This window comes from Cricetulus griseus, chromosome X, assembly GCF_003668045.3.
Source record: "Cricetulus griseus strain 17A/GY chromosome X, alternate assembly CriGri-PICRH-1.0, whole genome shotgun sequence".
NCBI lineage: Eukaryota > Metazoa > Chordata > Mammalia > Rodentia > Cricetidae > Cricetulus > Cricetulus griseus.
This window is the reverse complement of record NC_048604.1, coordinates 83,953,505-83,965,540: the sequence shown is the minus strand read 5'-3', so window position 1 is coordinate 83,965,540 and position 12,036 is coordinate 83,953,505. Positions and strand designations below refer to the sequence as shown.

At 35.3% G+C, this 12,036-nt stretch overlaps 1 protein-coding gene and 1 long non-coding RNA gene across 4 annotated transcripts in view; one reads left to right on the top strand and one right to left on the bottom strand.

Moving 5' to 3' along the window:
- Positions 1–12,036, top strand: part of Dmd (dystrophin) — a 1,637,847-nt gene that overhangs the window by 686,637 nt on the left and 939,174 nt on the right. The window lies entirely within an intron of this gene.
- Positions 5,335–11,931, bottom strand: LOC113830800. The gene is made up of 2 exons (XR_003488322.2): positions 9,247–11,931; positions 5,335–6,731 (listed from the first exon to the last, which is right to left on the bottom strand). It is a non-coding gene; the product is annotated as an uncharacterized LOC113830800 (long non-coding RNA).

The following is a 12,036-nucleotide window of genomic DNA, read 5'->3' as shown; positions in this document are numbered from 1 at the left end:
TATGAATAAATCCAGTCCAAGAGGAGGGATGATCTCTCAGCCTGGACACATGGGGGAGAGCCTAGGCCCTGCCCTGGGTGATATGACAAACTTTGGCAATCCCCCATGGAGGGACTCACTCTCCCTGGGTAGTGGAGGGGGGATGGGGTGGGGGCTTGCTGGGGGGGGGGAGGAGGGAGCGAGAGGAAGCTGGGATTGACATGTGAAGCAGGCTTGCTTCTAATTTAAGTAAAAGTAAAAAATTAAAAATTATAAATATTTCACATTATTCTCACTAATATTATTATCATGAAATCAAATCATATCATACATTATTAGCAAATGGAAATTGGGTAGTTAAATTACTTTGAGGCAATGGACTGTAATTCTGAGGGCCTGAGTTCTAGTTTTCCATTATGAGACTGATCAAGGCTGATCTCCTCATTTCCTACAGTGGAGTTAATTCCCAAGAACCTTCATATTATTCTGATTTTCCACCTCTAGCCATACTTTCTGTTCTCCAGTATTTACTGTCATATTATTTGTCTCAGACTTTTCAACCCTAAGCTGTCCTGTAAACAATGTATCATCATGTAATATACAAATTGCATCTATCATGAAAAGACCCCTCCTCAAGTCCCATTACTTGAAGACCTCAAATATCTGCCTCTATAAGCCACCTCCTGCTCAAAATTCCACACTGCCTATCTTGTATTTATTATATAGTACAAGAATCTACCATGTATCCTTTTAGAGACACATCACTTACAGCCTGATATACCATAAAGATCTTTGAGAACAAGAAACATATTTTGGGTGAGTGAGATGGCTCAGTATGTAAGATTACCTGCCAGAGAATTTAAGTTTGAGCTCAGGGTCCTACAGTCGAAAGAGACAGTCTATTCCTGAACATTGTCCTTTCACCTTCAACATGAATTCTATGGCATTTTGTGATGCTACACATGTGAACATACATGCATTTACACACATACACACAGAATAAAAACTTTTAAAAATTTATCTTTTAATTTATTGCCTACTTTCTCTTTATCCCCAATGTGTATGCCTGTGAGTTTGAGTATCTTCAGGGTCCCATTAGTGTTTATTCATCTTTCCTGTATCTCCACAAGTAAATGTACAAATTAGTATGTTTCCTAAAGAATGTACTATTTGAAGGAATGTCGTGTATTCCTTAATACTATTGAAAAATAGAGTGTATCAACATGTAAATTATATAAATAGAATGAATTAATATTTACCTGTTTTATATCTGAATAGATTAAGAAGTATTAAACCTTTTGGCAGTAATCATTATTATATATTTTCAGTGCATACTTACAAAGACCTATACATGCATGTATTTATATAGATAGATAGATAGATAGATAGATAGATAGATAGATAGATAGATATGTATAGATGTATACATACATGAGTGTGGATTAATTATTTTGGAAAACTCTAAAAATTATGCAAAATTGTTAAAAGTCAAGAACTCATACTTCTCACATTCTCAAACATATTGTATTTATAAATATTTTCCCAGCTTCATATCAAGAAGAATTCATAAACTCTAAAAAAGTACTAAAATTTTAGTTGACCATAGTCTATACTATTCAGAGTAAATAAAGGCACCTTATACTCTGTGTTTCTTAAAAATTGTTAAAAATCAACTAGACTCTTAAAATTATGTCATCTTGAAGAAATATCACTACACCTTTCTTGGTAGTATTCTCCTTATTGTTTGTAATGTAATAGCCTGATGTTAGCTAGCAAAGTTATTTTTCTTCCTGTTTCTTAAAATACATTCCTTGTAGCTTAGTTAATATTTCTGAAAAATTTGAATGAATTTATTTTTCTAGAGAATGCATTTGAAGTGGCATTTTAACTGTCATCAGCCATTATTTATTTGGTAGTTCTAAACAGTATTTATTTGATAGTTGTACACAGTTGGAATATCTGATAATTTCACTTGCAGTCACAATAAAATCTTTCTTTTTTATGTCTTTTTATATAAAAAGAATTTCAGTCATAGCCTCACTAACAGTTCTGTGACATGATATCATAATTACAAAGGCATGAGCTTTTTTTTTTATCCCACGGTAATAAAGGAATATGTACCTAGCTCCCACACAAAATTAATGTAATGTAGAATATGCCCACAAGAAATTCATGAGTCTCATTAATTAAATACCTACTTCCCAAAGATTTCAAAGTTATTTTCATTCACAATTGGGGAGGTCTATTCCATTTTTAGTGGCACCATTTCCTGTGTTGGATAATTGAAAACTCCTGGGAAGCCTCCTAGATCCTATGGACCTAGTGAGTCCTTGAACATCTTGGATTCCAGAACTCTGACTAGGGATGTCAAGGAAATAAAAGAAAGAAAGGATAGACACACAGGCACAGAAACACCTGTGATCTGGTGGACTGGGCTCTCTGGGAGAGAAGCTGTGTTGTTCCAGAAGAGGAGCATGCTTATTTTATACAGTTTAACAAGGAGAATGCGTTTATGATATGCATCTGAATCAAGGAGACACATTTAGCTAATCTCCAATAGTAGCAATCTATGTAGGGGACCAATATTTAGGGGATAAATATGTGAGATGAAGGGGAGAAAGTTACAGAGGATATTTTCTGCACAAAGTATCAACATTCACACTGGGACCCAGAGGGATATTTTGCCATCTCCCTGAGCCTCACAGACTCTTGAGGAGTGATTTGCTAATTTCTTAGCAATCTGAACCATTGGTCCTTTATATGGTCTGTGTAATGATAACTCTTTCTGCCAAGCCTCCCAAGCCCTGCAGCTATGTGGGCACCTAAAATATCACACAGAGATTAATGTTAGGTACAATGCTGCTGGCCAATAACCAGTATTTCTTATCTGCTAGCTCAGTCTTAATTATTAACCATATGCATTAATCTATATATTTTATAAAGACTTACCGTATGGAGGACGCCAGCCTTAGCGTCCAATCTTCTTGGTGATCACATGGCGACCTTGTCTCTACTACATTTCCCAGAATCCTCCTCGACTGCTAGTCCTGCCTAACTTGCTCCCCTGTTGGCCAACAGTGCTTTATTTATCAATCAATAAGACAAACATATGCACGGAAGGACTTCCCCCATCAGATTTGTGCCAGCCTTTTTCTTTTTTGGGGGACCAACTCCCAAATCATGACACACAGACTTAATGTTAGCTGGGAATGCCAAGTCTTATCTGATTTTTAATCTGTTTCTCTTAGTTTACATTTTGCTTCAGGGCTTTTTATTTTTCTTCCCTTCTGTATGTCTTACTTTCACTGCTTCTCATGTCTCTCTGTCAGCTAGCAGGCTTCTGGCCCAGGACATGTCCCTCTCATTCTCTCTTATTCTCTCCTTCTCCTCTCTTCACTTTTGGTCCTAGATTTCTCCTCCTATTTATTCTGTCTGCTTGCCATTCCCACCTACCCCTCTCCTGCCTAGCTATAGCCTGTTTATATTTTTATTAGACCAATCAGGTCCCGTAGGCAGGCCAGATAAAGAGCAACACATATTTTCATAATTGAAAAAAATGCAACATAAAGAAATGTGACACATCTTTACATCTGTAACAAAGGCAGCAGAACAAATGCAACCCACCTTTACACAGTTGAACTAATATTCTGCAGCATAAACAAATAGAATACATCTTAGTCAAGTTAAAATAATACACCATAATAATGGCCACCTTGTATAGATACATATCCACTCAGGACTTTGCACACTCAAGATTTCCTCTTCTCACACCTTACACAAAGTACTTGGCTTTTTTTATCTATGTCAGTGACTGCACCTTCCAAGGGCAGAGCATTGCCTCTCAAATATTTCTCCATTCCTCTTTACTCCCAATTATCACTACAACTTTGGCTAATGTCAAATATAGGCAGTATTTATACCATTGGCACTATGTAAACTAGTCTGTCACATTCAGCCTCCAGCCCCACAAAGTATCAAGGCCTAGGCAAAATGAACTCCAATTATTTGAAACAGAAAAGTAATAATGACATTTAGAGTAACTGTCAGTAAAGTACTACTTTCCATCAGAAATCAAATAAATGTCAGTTTTCCTATTTGCAATCTTATCAGCATTCAGTCTTTCTGAATCCTCACTGCAGTTTCCTTTTAAACCGTACTTATAGTATCCCAGGCTTTTTTCTAGCCAGCTGCTTGAATTAGTTCCAAAATTTTATTACACACCAATTCAAAATGCTTAAATACATTAACAGATATAGATTCTGTGCAAAGACCTAATTTCTTTGTCCCAATTTTCTGAGTCATTTATCCACTATCCTAATATTATATTATCCTAAGGCAATCATTTTATGTGTGCTCACAGTTTAGAGGCTTCAGTCCATGCCCATTTGACTAAGTGGCTTTGGGATTGTGATAAAGCCCATTATAGCAGAAGTTCGACACAGCAAAGCTATCTATTGCATGGGCAGAAAGGAGAGGAACAAACACTGGGTAAGAAAGACTGATGCTGGCATTCTCCTATGTCCCACTTCTTAATGATTTCCCAGTTTCCAATTAACACCTCTCTGAGCATCAAGCCTCCACTTCATGGGCCTTTGGGATGAATTAAATATCCAAATTATAGTATGAATTATAAATACTTGTCTAAGAAAAGAGAAATCTGTATATAGAATTGGCTATAATCATTCTCAATTTTAGTGAACTGCAGCATGGAGATTAATGATTAGTAAAATAAGATATTATTTTCATTCTTTTTATCTTTTTAAAATATTTTATAGCTATCAAGATGAGCAAAATAGAGGCTGGGAAGATGATAAGTCAGTAAAGTGCCAGTTGCCCAAGTATAAAGGCCTGAATTTAGATGCTCAGGGCCTACAGAAACACAGAACTCTCAGTGTGCTCTTGTATCCTCAGAGCTGTAGGATAGGCATACAAAGAAGGAGATTAGAATTGCAAAACAACAACAACAACAACAACAACAAAAACAAAAACAGCTTAAGCAGCCTTTTGAGGATAGGGACATTTCCCAGAGAGTTGGGAAATATTGAGATTTTTAGCATTTAGCTACAATATTTACTTACTCTGAATCTAAGGAAAGCTGTTTTTATCATATTTTGTATGCTTTGTAATCAAATTGTATATCTTTGAAAAAACGTATACAATGTTTTCATTGGCCAGCCAGCTGAGCCAAGCCAATCACTGAGGCCCAGTTTCAGGAACAGACCCTGCTTGATACCAAACACAAATTGTAGAGTGATAGAGGAAGTCACCTGATAGAGATCTTTGGCACACACACACACACACACACACACACACACACACACACACATGAATAAACAACACATCCCCAAAACACAATTAGTCAATCAATTGTATATAAATTCTGAAACCAAAATAATAATGCATCATAGAAGGGGGAAAATCCTTCTAAAATAAATACATAGATTTTGAGATATAAAGATGCTAAAGTATTGTAAAATAACTCCTTTGACAGTAATGTTAAATAGTTATGTAATTAGTACTTGCTTATGCTTTCTGTTTTCTTGATTTCTTAGTTGTTAAAATAATTGTCTAGCAAGCCCTCCTTAAGAATAAGAGGAATGTTGCCCTTAAATTATACCAGAGGCACTCGCATGCTTCCTAAAATAACAAAAAATAATGAACAGAATTCTCTTTAGTACATAGAATCTTAGAGATAATGTAAAAATAAATAATGAACATTGTTTTCTCATATAATCTAATAAAATATGAGATTTATGTGTTATCTCTTTTAAAGACAATTAACATTAATAAATAAGAATAACATCCATTCCCCCTTACCAGTTTCCAGGTATTTTGATAAATGTTTCTACTCATTGCCTTGCTTTAACTTTCTTTAATCAATCTTTATTCTCACTACATTGACTTTTAAATTTACAATATTTAGTTTGTATTACATGTTTCAACAATGGCACTGATAATGTTTTAATAATATATCTTTGTGTATGTTTTATGAACATGATTAACTGTTATTTTTTAAATGTGTGTATTAGATATGAGCATTTTGAGATGTTTTAAACCTGAGAAACATGATGGCTTCATGGTTCAGGCAATAGATTACATGTGAAGATTAGAATTGCCAAAAAGATAAAAAAAAAAAAAACAGTTTAAGCAGCCTTTTGAGGATAGGGACATTTCCCAGAGAATTGGGAAATGTTGAGATTTTAGGCTTTTTCTATAATATTTACTTACTCAGAATCTAAGGAAAGCTGTTTATTTTAATCATATTTTGTATGCTTTGTAATCAAATTGTTTATCTTTGAAACTGTATACATTTTTCATGATCCTTGAAGAATTCTCCTTCATAGTTCTTTGATGCAGTTTTTGATGTGTGCAATGCAAATTTAAAAAATGGGGATTGTCATTTAAAAAGTTAAATTTGTTTTTACTCTCAGTACTATTTTATCTATCAGAACTCTTTTTTCCCATAGTTATATTCTGTTAAAATAACCTTGTTATGCTACCAATGTCTTCATACTCTGCCTGAGAAGATGAAGACTATAATGAGAAGATGAGGGTTTGAGTTAAAAGCCAAAGGTAAATGACAGCATATTTCACTCTTGCAGTTTCTGTTGATTGAAGTCAACGTAGGAGCAAATTGATAAGAGAGGCTGCTTGGCTACTCTCTCTAGTGGTGTCTTATATGAAGTACTGCATTGGTATATATTCATCAAGGTTTATTCTTCTGCATTGGTTTTGTTCTTATTTAGATTATCCTGTCAAAGAAAGACAAAAATTAAGAATCATTTCCAATCCACAAAACTCTCACTTATAGTATGCGTTCTGCCTTTCAAGTGATTAAATATTTGAGTGTGTCTGAATAGGTTGGAGAAGCTGTTTTTACTTTCAGGTTACAGCCATATACCCTGAGTGCACCTGATCACTTCTGGTTTCATTTTGAGATGGTTTAAGTGTTTGAACAGTAATTCTAACTTTATGGTTAGAAACAATGGCCTAGCAGAATAGATTGGCTTTGAATTGACATTGCCTCATAACTGAACTTGCCCCACTTGTGGCTATAGATCAAGATGCTTTCTTCCTCAGAGACAATCATCACTCTTAAAAAGTCACTTATGGAGTTTTGTGTCTAATTGATTTAGATTATGATGATATTAAAGCCACAACAAAAACTTCAGTATCGAATACCATTCATTAGTAAGGAGAACCACTGTCTAGAATATGGTTATATGTTTATGTACATTCATATATTTTATTAAAATGTCACATCTATCTGTATGGGTCTATTAGTAATCGTATAAGATCTTGAGTTATAGGCCAATAGTAAGGCTCAGAAACAGATGTTAGTATAATGTTTATATAGCTCTCTTCCAGTTGTAATTCACTGGAGTATATCCTCAAATAAAGTAATGCTTCAATGACAGCTTTGCTAACTTGACTTTCATTTTTGTAATGTTCCTATAAGAAATATTGTCAAACTCTATTTTCTTCTTCATTGTAGATATATCATTCTCACTATAGCTAAGCTAAGAAAGAAAAAAGACAGCTTTCTGTTACATAGCAAAATACTAAACAAAATCAACTTGTAAGGAATAAAAGATCTATTTAGCTGAGTGGTTTAAGCTTTTACTGTGAGTAGTTGGCCCCTCTCCTTTTATACTTATGACTAGTCAGTAAACCATGGCAAAGAATGTAGAAAAGCCATTAATGGGTAGAGTGATAAAGTTAAGAAAATGAAGGGTTTGGGACCCCATGGTTGACTTCAAGGGTACATCCTTGGTACCTTCAGTCTACTACTAGTCAAAACATTTTATAACATCCACCTCATAGCCAGACAGGAGAATAAAGCGCATGACATATGGGCCTTTGGGGACATTTAAGATCAAATTATAGCAGTTCTTTAATGATAATCTTCCATAATCAGAAGTTGTAAATCAATGTTTGAATTTACAATATGTTCTTTCCTCGTCGATGGGAAGGGAATGGTAACCATTTTAGGCAAGAACCTTATAATGGTGCTATCAACTTACAATTTTTTAAAGGAAAAAATCTCAATGGGTAGAGCAGCAGCTCATACTTTTAATCCTAGTACTTGGGAGGCAGAAGCAGGCAGATCACTGTGAGATTAATTGTAAATAGTGAGTTATAGGACAGCAAGAGCTATATAGTGAGACCTTGTCTTAAAAAATACTAAAATAAATACAAAGATTTGTGGCATTCCCTTATCATTAAGCTTTGTTTTCTACTTCATTTCACTTGCTTGATTTGGGCTCCTTTCTTTAACCCTATTAAACTTTTCCTTATCTATGCCAAGAGTACTTAATCCAGGTGACATTTCTACTTATTACACAGGAAACTTAGTTTCTACTCAGATGTTGTTAGTGAGAAGAAACCATAGACTATGTTCATCAGCTAATAAGAAAAGAGTTGAACCAAACTGTGAAATGTCATTTTAATAAAGAGAGAAAAGGGCTGCTTTTCCAGAGGACCTGGGCTTGATTTCTAGTACTAATTTGCTTGCTCACAACTCTCTATAACATCCAGAGGATCTGATGCCCTTGTCTTATCTCTATGGGCAATGCAAGGTTGTACTACACAGATAAAATTCATGTAAAACATTCACACAAATAACATATAATTTTTAAAAAGTAAGACAGAGGAAGCATTGTATTATTTTTATTTTATTTTATTTTATTTAAAATAATCTTATTTTACATATCAATCCCAGTTCCCTCTCCTTCCCATTGTCCAATGCTCCCCACCAACACCCCATCCCCTTTCTGCTCCCCAGGGAGTGTGCGGCATTCTTTGGGGGATCTTTAATGTCATCTCATCAATTGGGGCAGAGCCTAGGCCCTCCTCCATGTGTCTAGGCTGAGAGAGTATCCCTGTATGGGGAATGGGCTCCCAAATTCCATCCATACACTCAGGTTAAATACTGTTCCACTACCAGAGGCCCCATAGATTGCCCAGGCCTCCTTACTGACACCTACATTTGGGCGATCTGGGATAGCCCTATGCTGGCTTCCGAGATTTCAATCTGGGGTCCATGAGCTCCCCCTTTTTCAGGTCAGCTGTTTCTGTGGGTTTCCCCAGCCTTGTCTTGACCCCTTTGCTCATCACTCTTCCCTCTCTGCAACTGGATTCCAGGAGTTCAGTTCAGTGCTTAGCTGTGGTTGTCTGCTTCTACTTCCATCTGCTAAGCTTTGTTTTCTTTATGAAGCCAAATGGATGTTGTGGTTTGGATACATTTTATGAACTGTGGTAGCTTACATGTTAAGAAGTGCTTTCAGGGGCTGAAGAGATGGCTCAGGGTTTACGAGCACAGGACTTCTTCCAGAGGTCTTGAGTTCAATTCTCAGACAACACATGGTAGCTCACAACCATCTGTAATGGGATCTGATGCCCTCTTCTGGCCTGCATTGTATACATGATAAATAAGTACATTTTTAAAGAAGAAGAAGTGCTTTCGAAATATTCAGTTAGTTAAATTAGAAAGCCCTTAGAAACGCCATCATAGAATGGTCCTTTTTTCTAATCTGATTTTAGCTTCTATGATTAGATACCTGTAGAAAACTCCATTATTTCTTGTACTATGTAGAGATGGTGCAAATTAAAAAAAAAATGACATTAAAGGAACCATCTAGCTCACATGGAGCTTTGATCACACAAGTAGAAAAAGTGTGGTTGTAAGAGATTGTTTCTTAGGTCTTCAAGCTTAATGGAACTTTTGAAAAGGGAAATAATTTAAAGAGTTTATGTAAATGACAGTATTTTCTGTGGCATACAAAGAGGTAGTAGCAGGAAAACAGAAGGATGCATGCCAATTGAAAGGACTGCTTTTTGAGAAATAAATTTAATGAATAATCATTATTCAAAAAAGGACCATAAAGGTAATGAGTGGAAATTATATAGGGATATTTTTACAAATTTAGTAAAATAGAATACCTTAAACCAGACTGACTTCTGGAGTTGTTTTGGGAAGATAGAATGACTTGGTAAGGATGATTTTGATACCATCTCTTTATTCATTGTACCATGTTATATTTTAAAGAGAAATAATGTTCATGAAATGAATCTGGGGCTTTGTTAGCTAGTGATAAACACAACTCCTGGCAGCCAAATAGAAAAAAAGGAAATATTCTAGTATTTTTCTTTCTTTGGAATACTGAATAGATTATTACAGGTTAGGTTCTCTACAAAACAGACTCAAAGGAGTTCAGTGTTTATGATACTTATTCAGGAATTCCCTTCAGACTCTCACAAAGGGAGAAAAGAACAGCAAGAATAAGTGGACAAAGAGAAAAGCTGACCTATGATGGAGGACCAATACCAATTTTTACTTAAACTTTTACTTTTTGAAAGAGTTTCATACTTAATAACTGTATTTACATTATATTCTCTCCCTGTTCAACTCTTGCCATGCTCCCCTCCATCTCAATTACATTACTTCTTCTTTACTATTGTTATAAATACATACACATGTGCATATGGAGATAAATAGGGAAATATTCTATTTCACTGTCATACAAGATGAGTACCTCCTCTCAAGATGAGTAGATGACTAAACTATGTACTTGAAATTTATTCTCTGAAGACTACCTATTTTCTCATATTCAGATAATCATGGAGAATTTTCCAAGAATCGGCTCAGTCTGCAATTGAGCCTTACTAAGGCAGCAATTGCAAGGCCATGGAACATTTCCAGATATCTGTTCCCCAAATCTCTGCCAGTGTCTTGGGGGATCTAGAAATGGCTTCAAGTTGGGCTGAGATAAATAAATGGGCCTTTTATATATTTACATTCATCAGGAATATCCATAGCTTCTTCAGAAAAGGCCAGAGCCTTGTCATAATGTTCTCTGCAACTAAACAAATGCATATGCAAATTTAGAGCCTGCAATCTTGCCAACAATACTCTGATCTCCTTGGATAAGTTTATTACTGAAGGATCTGAGAAGTTTCTGATTGTCTGCCACAATAGTTTTGGTATTTCCCTTCCACATGGCAACATAGTTCTTATTAAAAAATAATGATACTCTCAAACTTCTTAGGTCCTTTACAAATAATACATACAAATAGAAAATTCAAAAACTGGAAAAAGTTCCTTCTTTTATTTATGTATATGATCACACTTGAAGTGATGATTTCTTTGTGGTATTTACATGATTTTATACAAATCCCATCCATTTTTGATTAGCTGTTTTTATAAGCAGTTAAGCTGAGATATTATAAGCCATATATTAGGTTAATGGACATTTTAACAGCTGAATTAAGTTCTTTAATTGAAAATGCTGACACACTTTTATCAGCAATTACTGAAACACTGTGGTTGCAGAAGGAGGGACCTCTCTTCGATTGTAGCCCTAAAATTCCCTTTGCCTATAAGTAACGTCCATTACTAGCTCACAGGAGTTATACTGGACACTAGCCATTAATCTCTTCTTTATTATTTTTGAATAAAATTTCAAAAGTTATAAAAGGTTTTATTTTTATTCCGCACAGTAGCCAGTTTATAATACTGTTTTCTTTCATATTGTGAGATTTAAAGGAATAATTTACTGACATTTGGTGGCTTCTTTTGTCACTAGGTAGACTTGGTCATTGTGAATTAGATGAACAAATGTGCATGAAAATATTTTTGTATAAGTACCATGTGCTAACAGATTGTGTCACTGGAGCTCAATCCTAAGTCATGTTTCATTCAACATTAGTACTCAAACCCAGCACTCAATAAATATGTCAAATCATCCCCAGACAACATTCACTGAGAAAGGTCCAGGTTTGCAGTGATTAGCAGTTGAGAAAGATTCCTACTATTGTGAATATTATATTCTCTAATGAGAGATAGAAATAAAAATTAAAATATCCATAAATCCACTTCAAGTGAAGGAAAATAATAGATGAAAACTGGGTAACCAAGCCTGGCATTGGTGGCACATGCCTTTAATCCCAGCACTTGGGAGGCAGAGGCAGGCAGATATCTGTGAGTTCAAGGCCAGCCTGGTCTCCAGAGCAAGTGCCAGGATAGGCTCCAAAGCTACACAGAGAAACCCTGTCTCG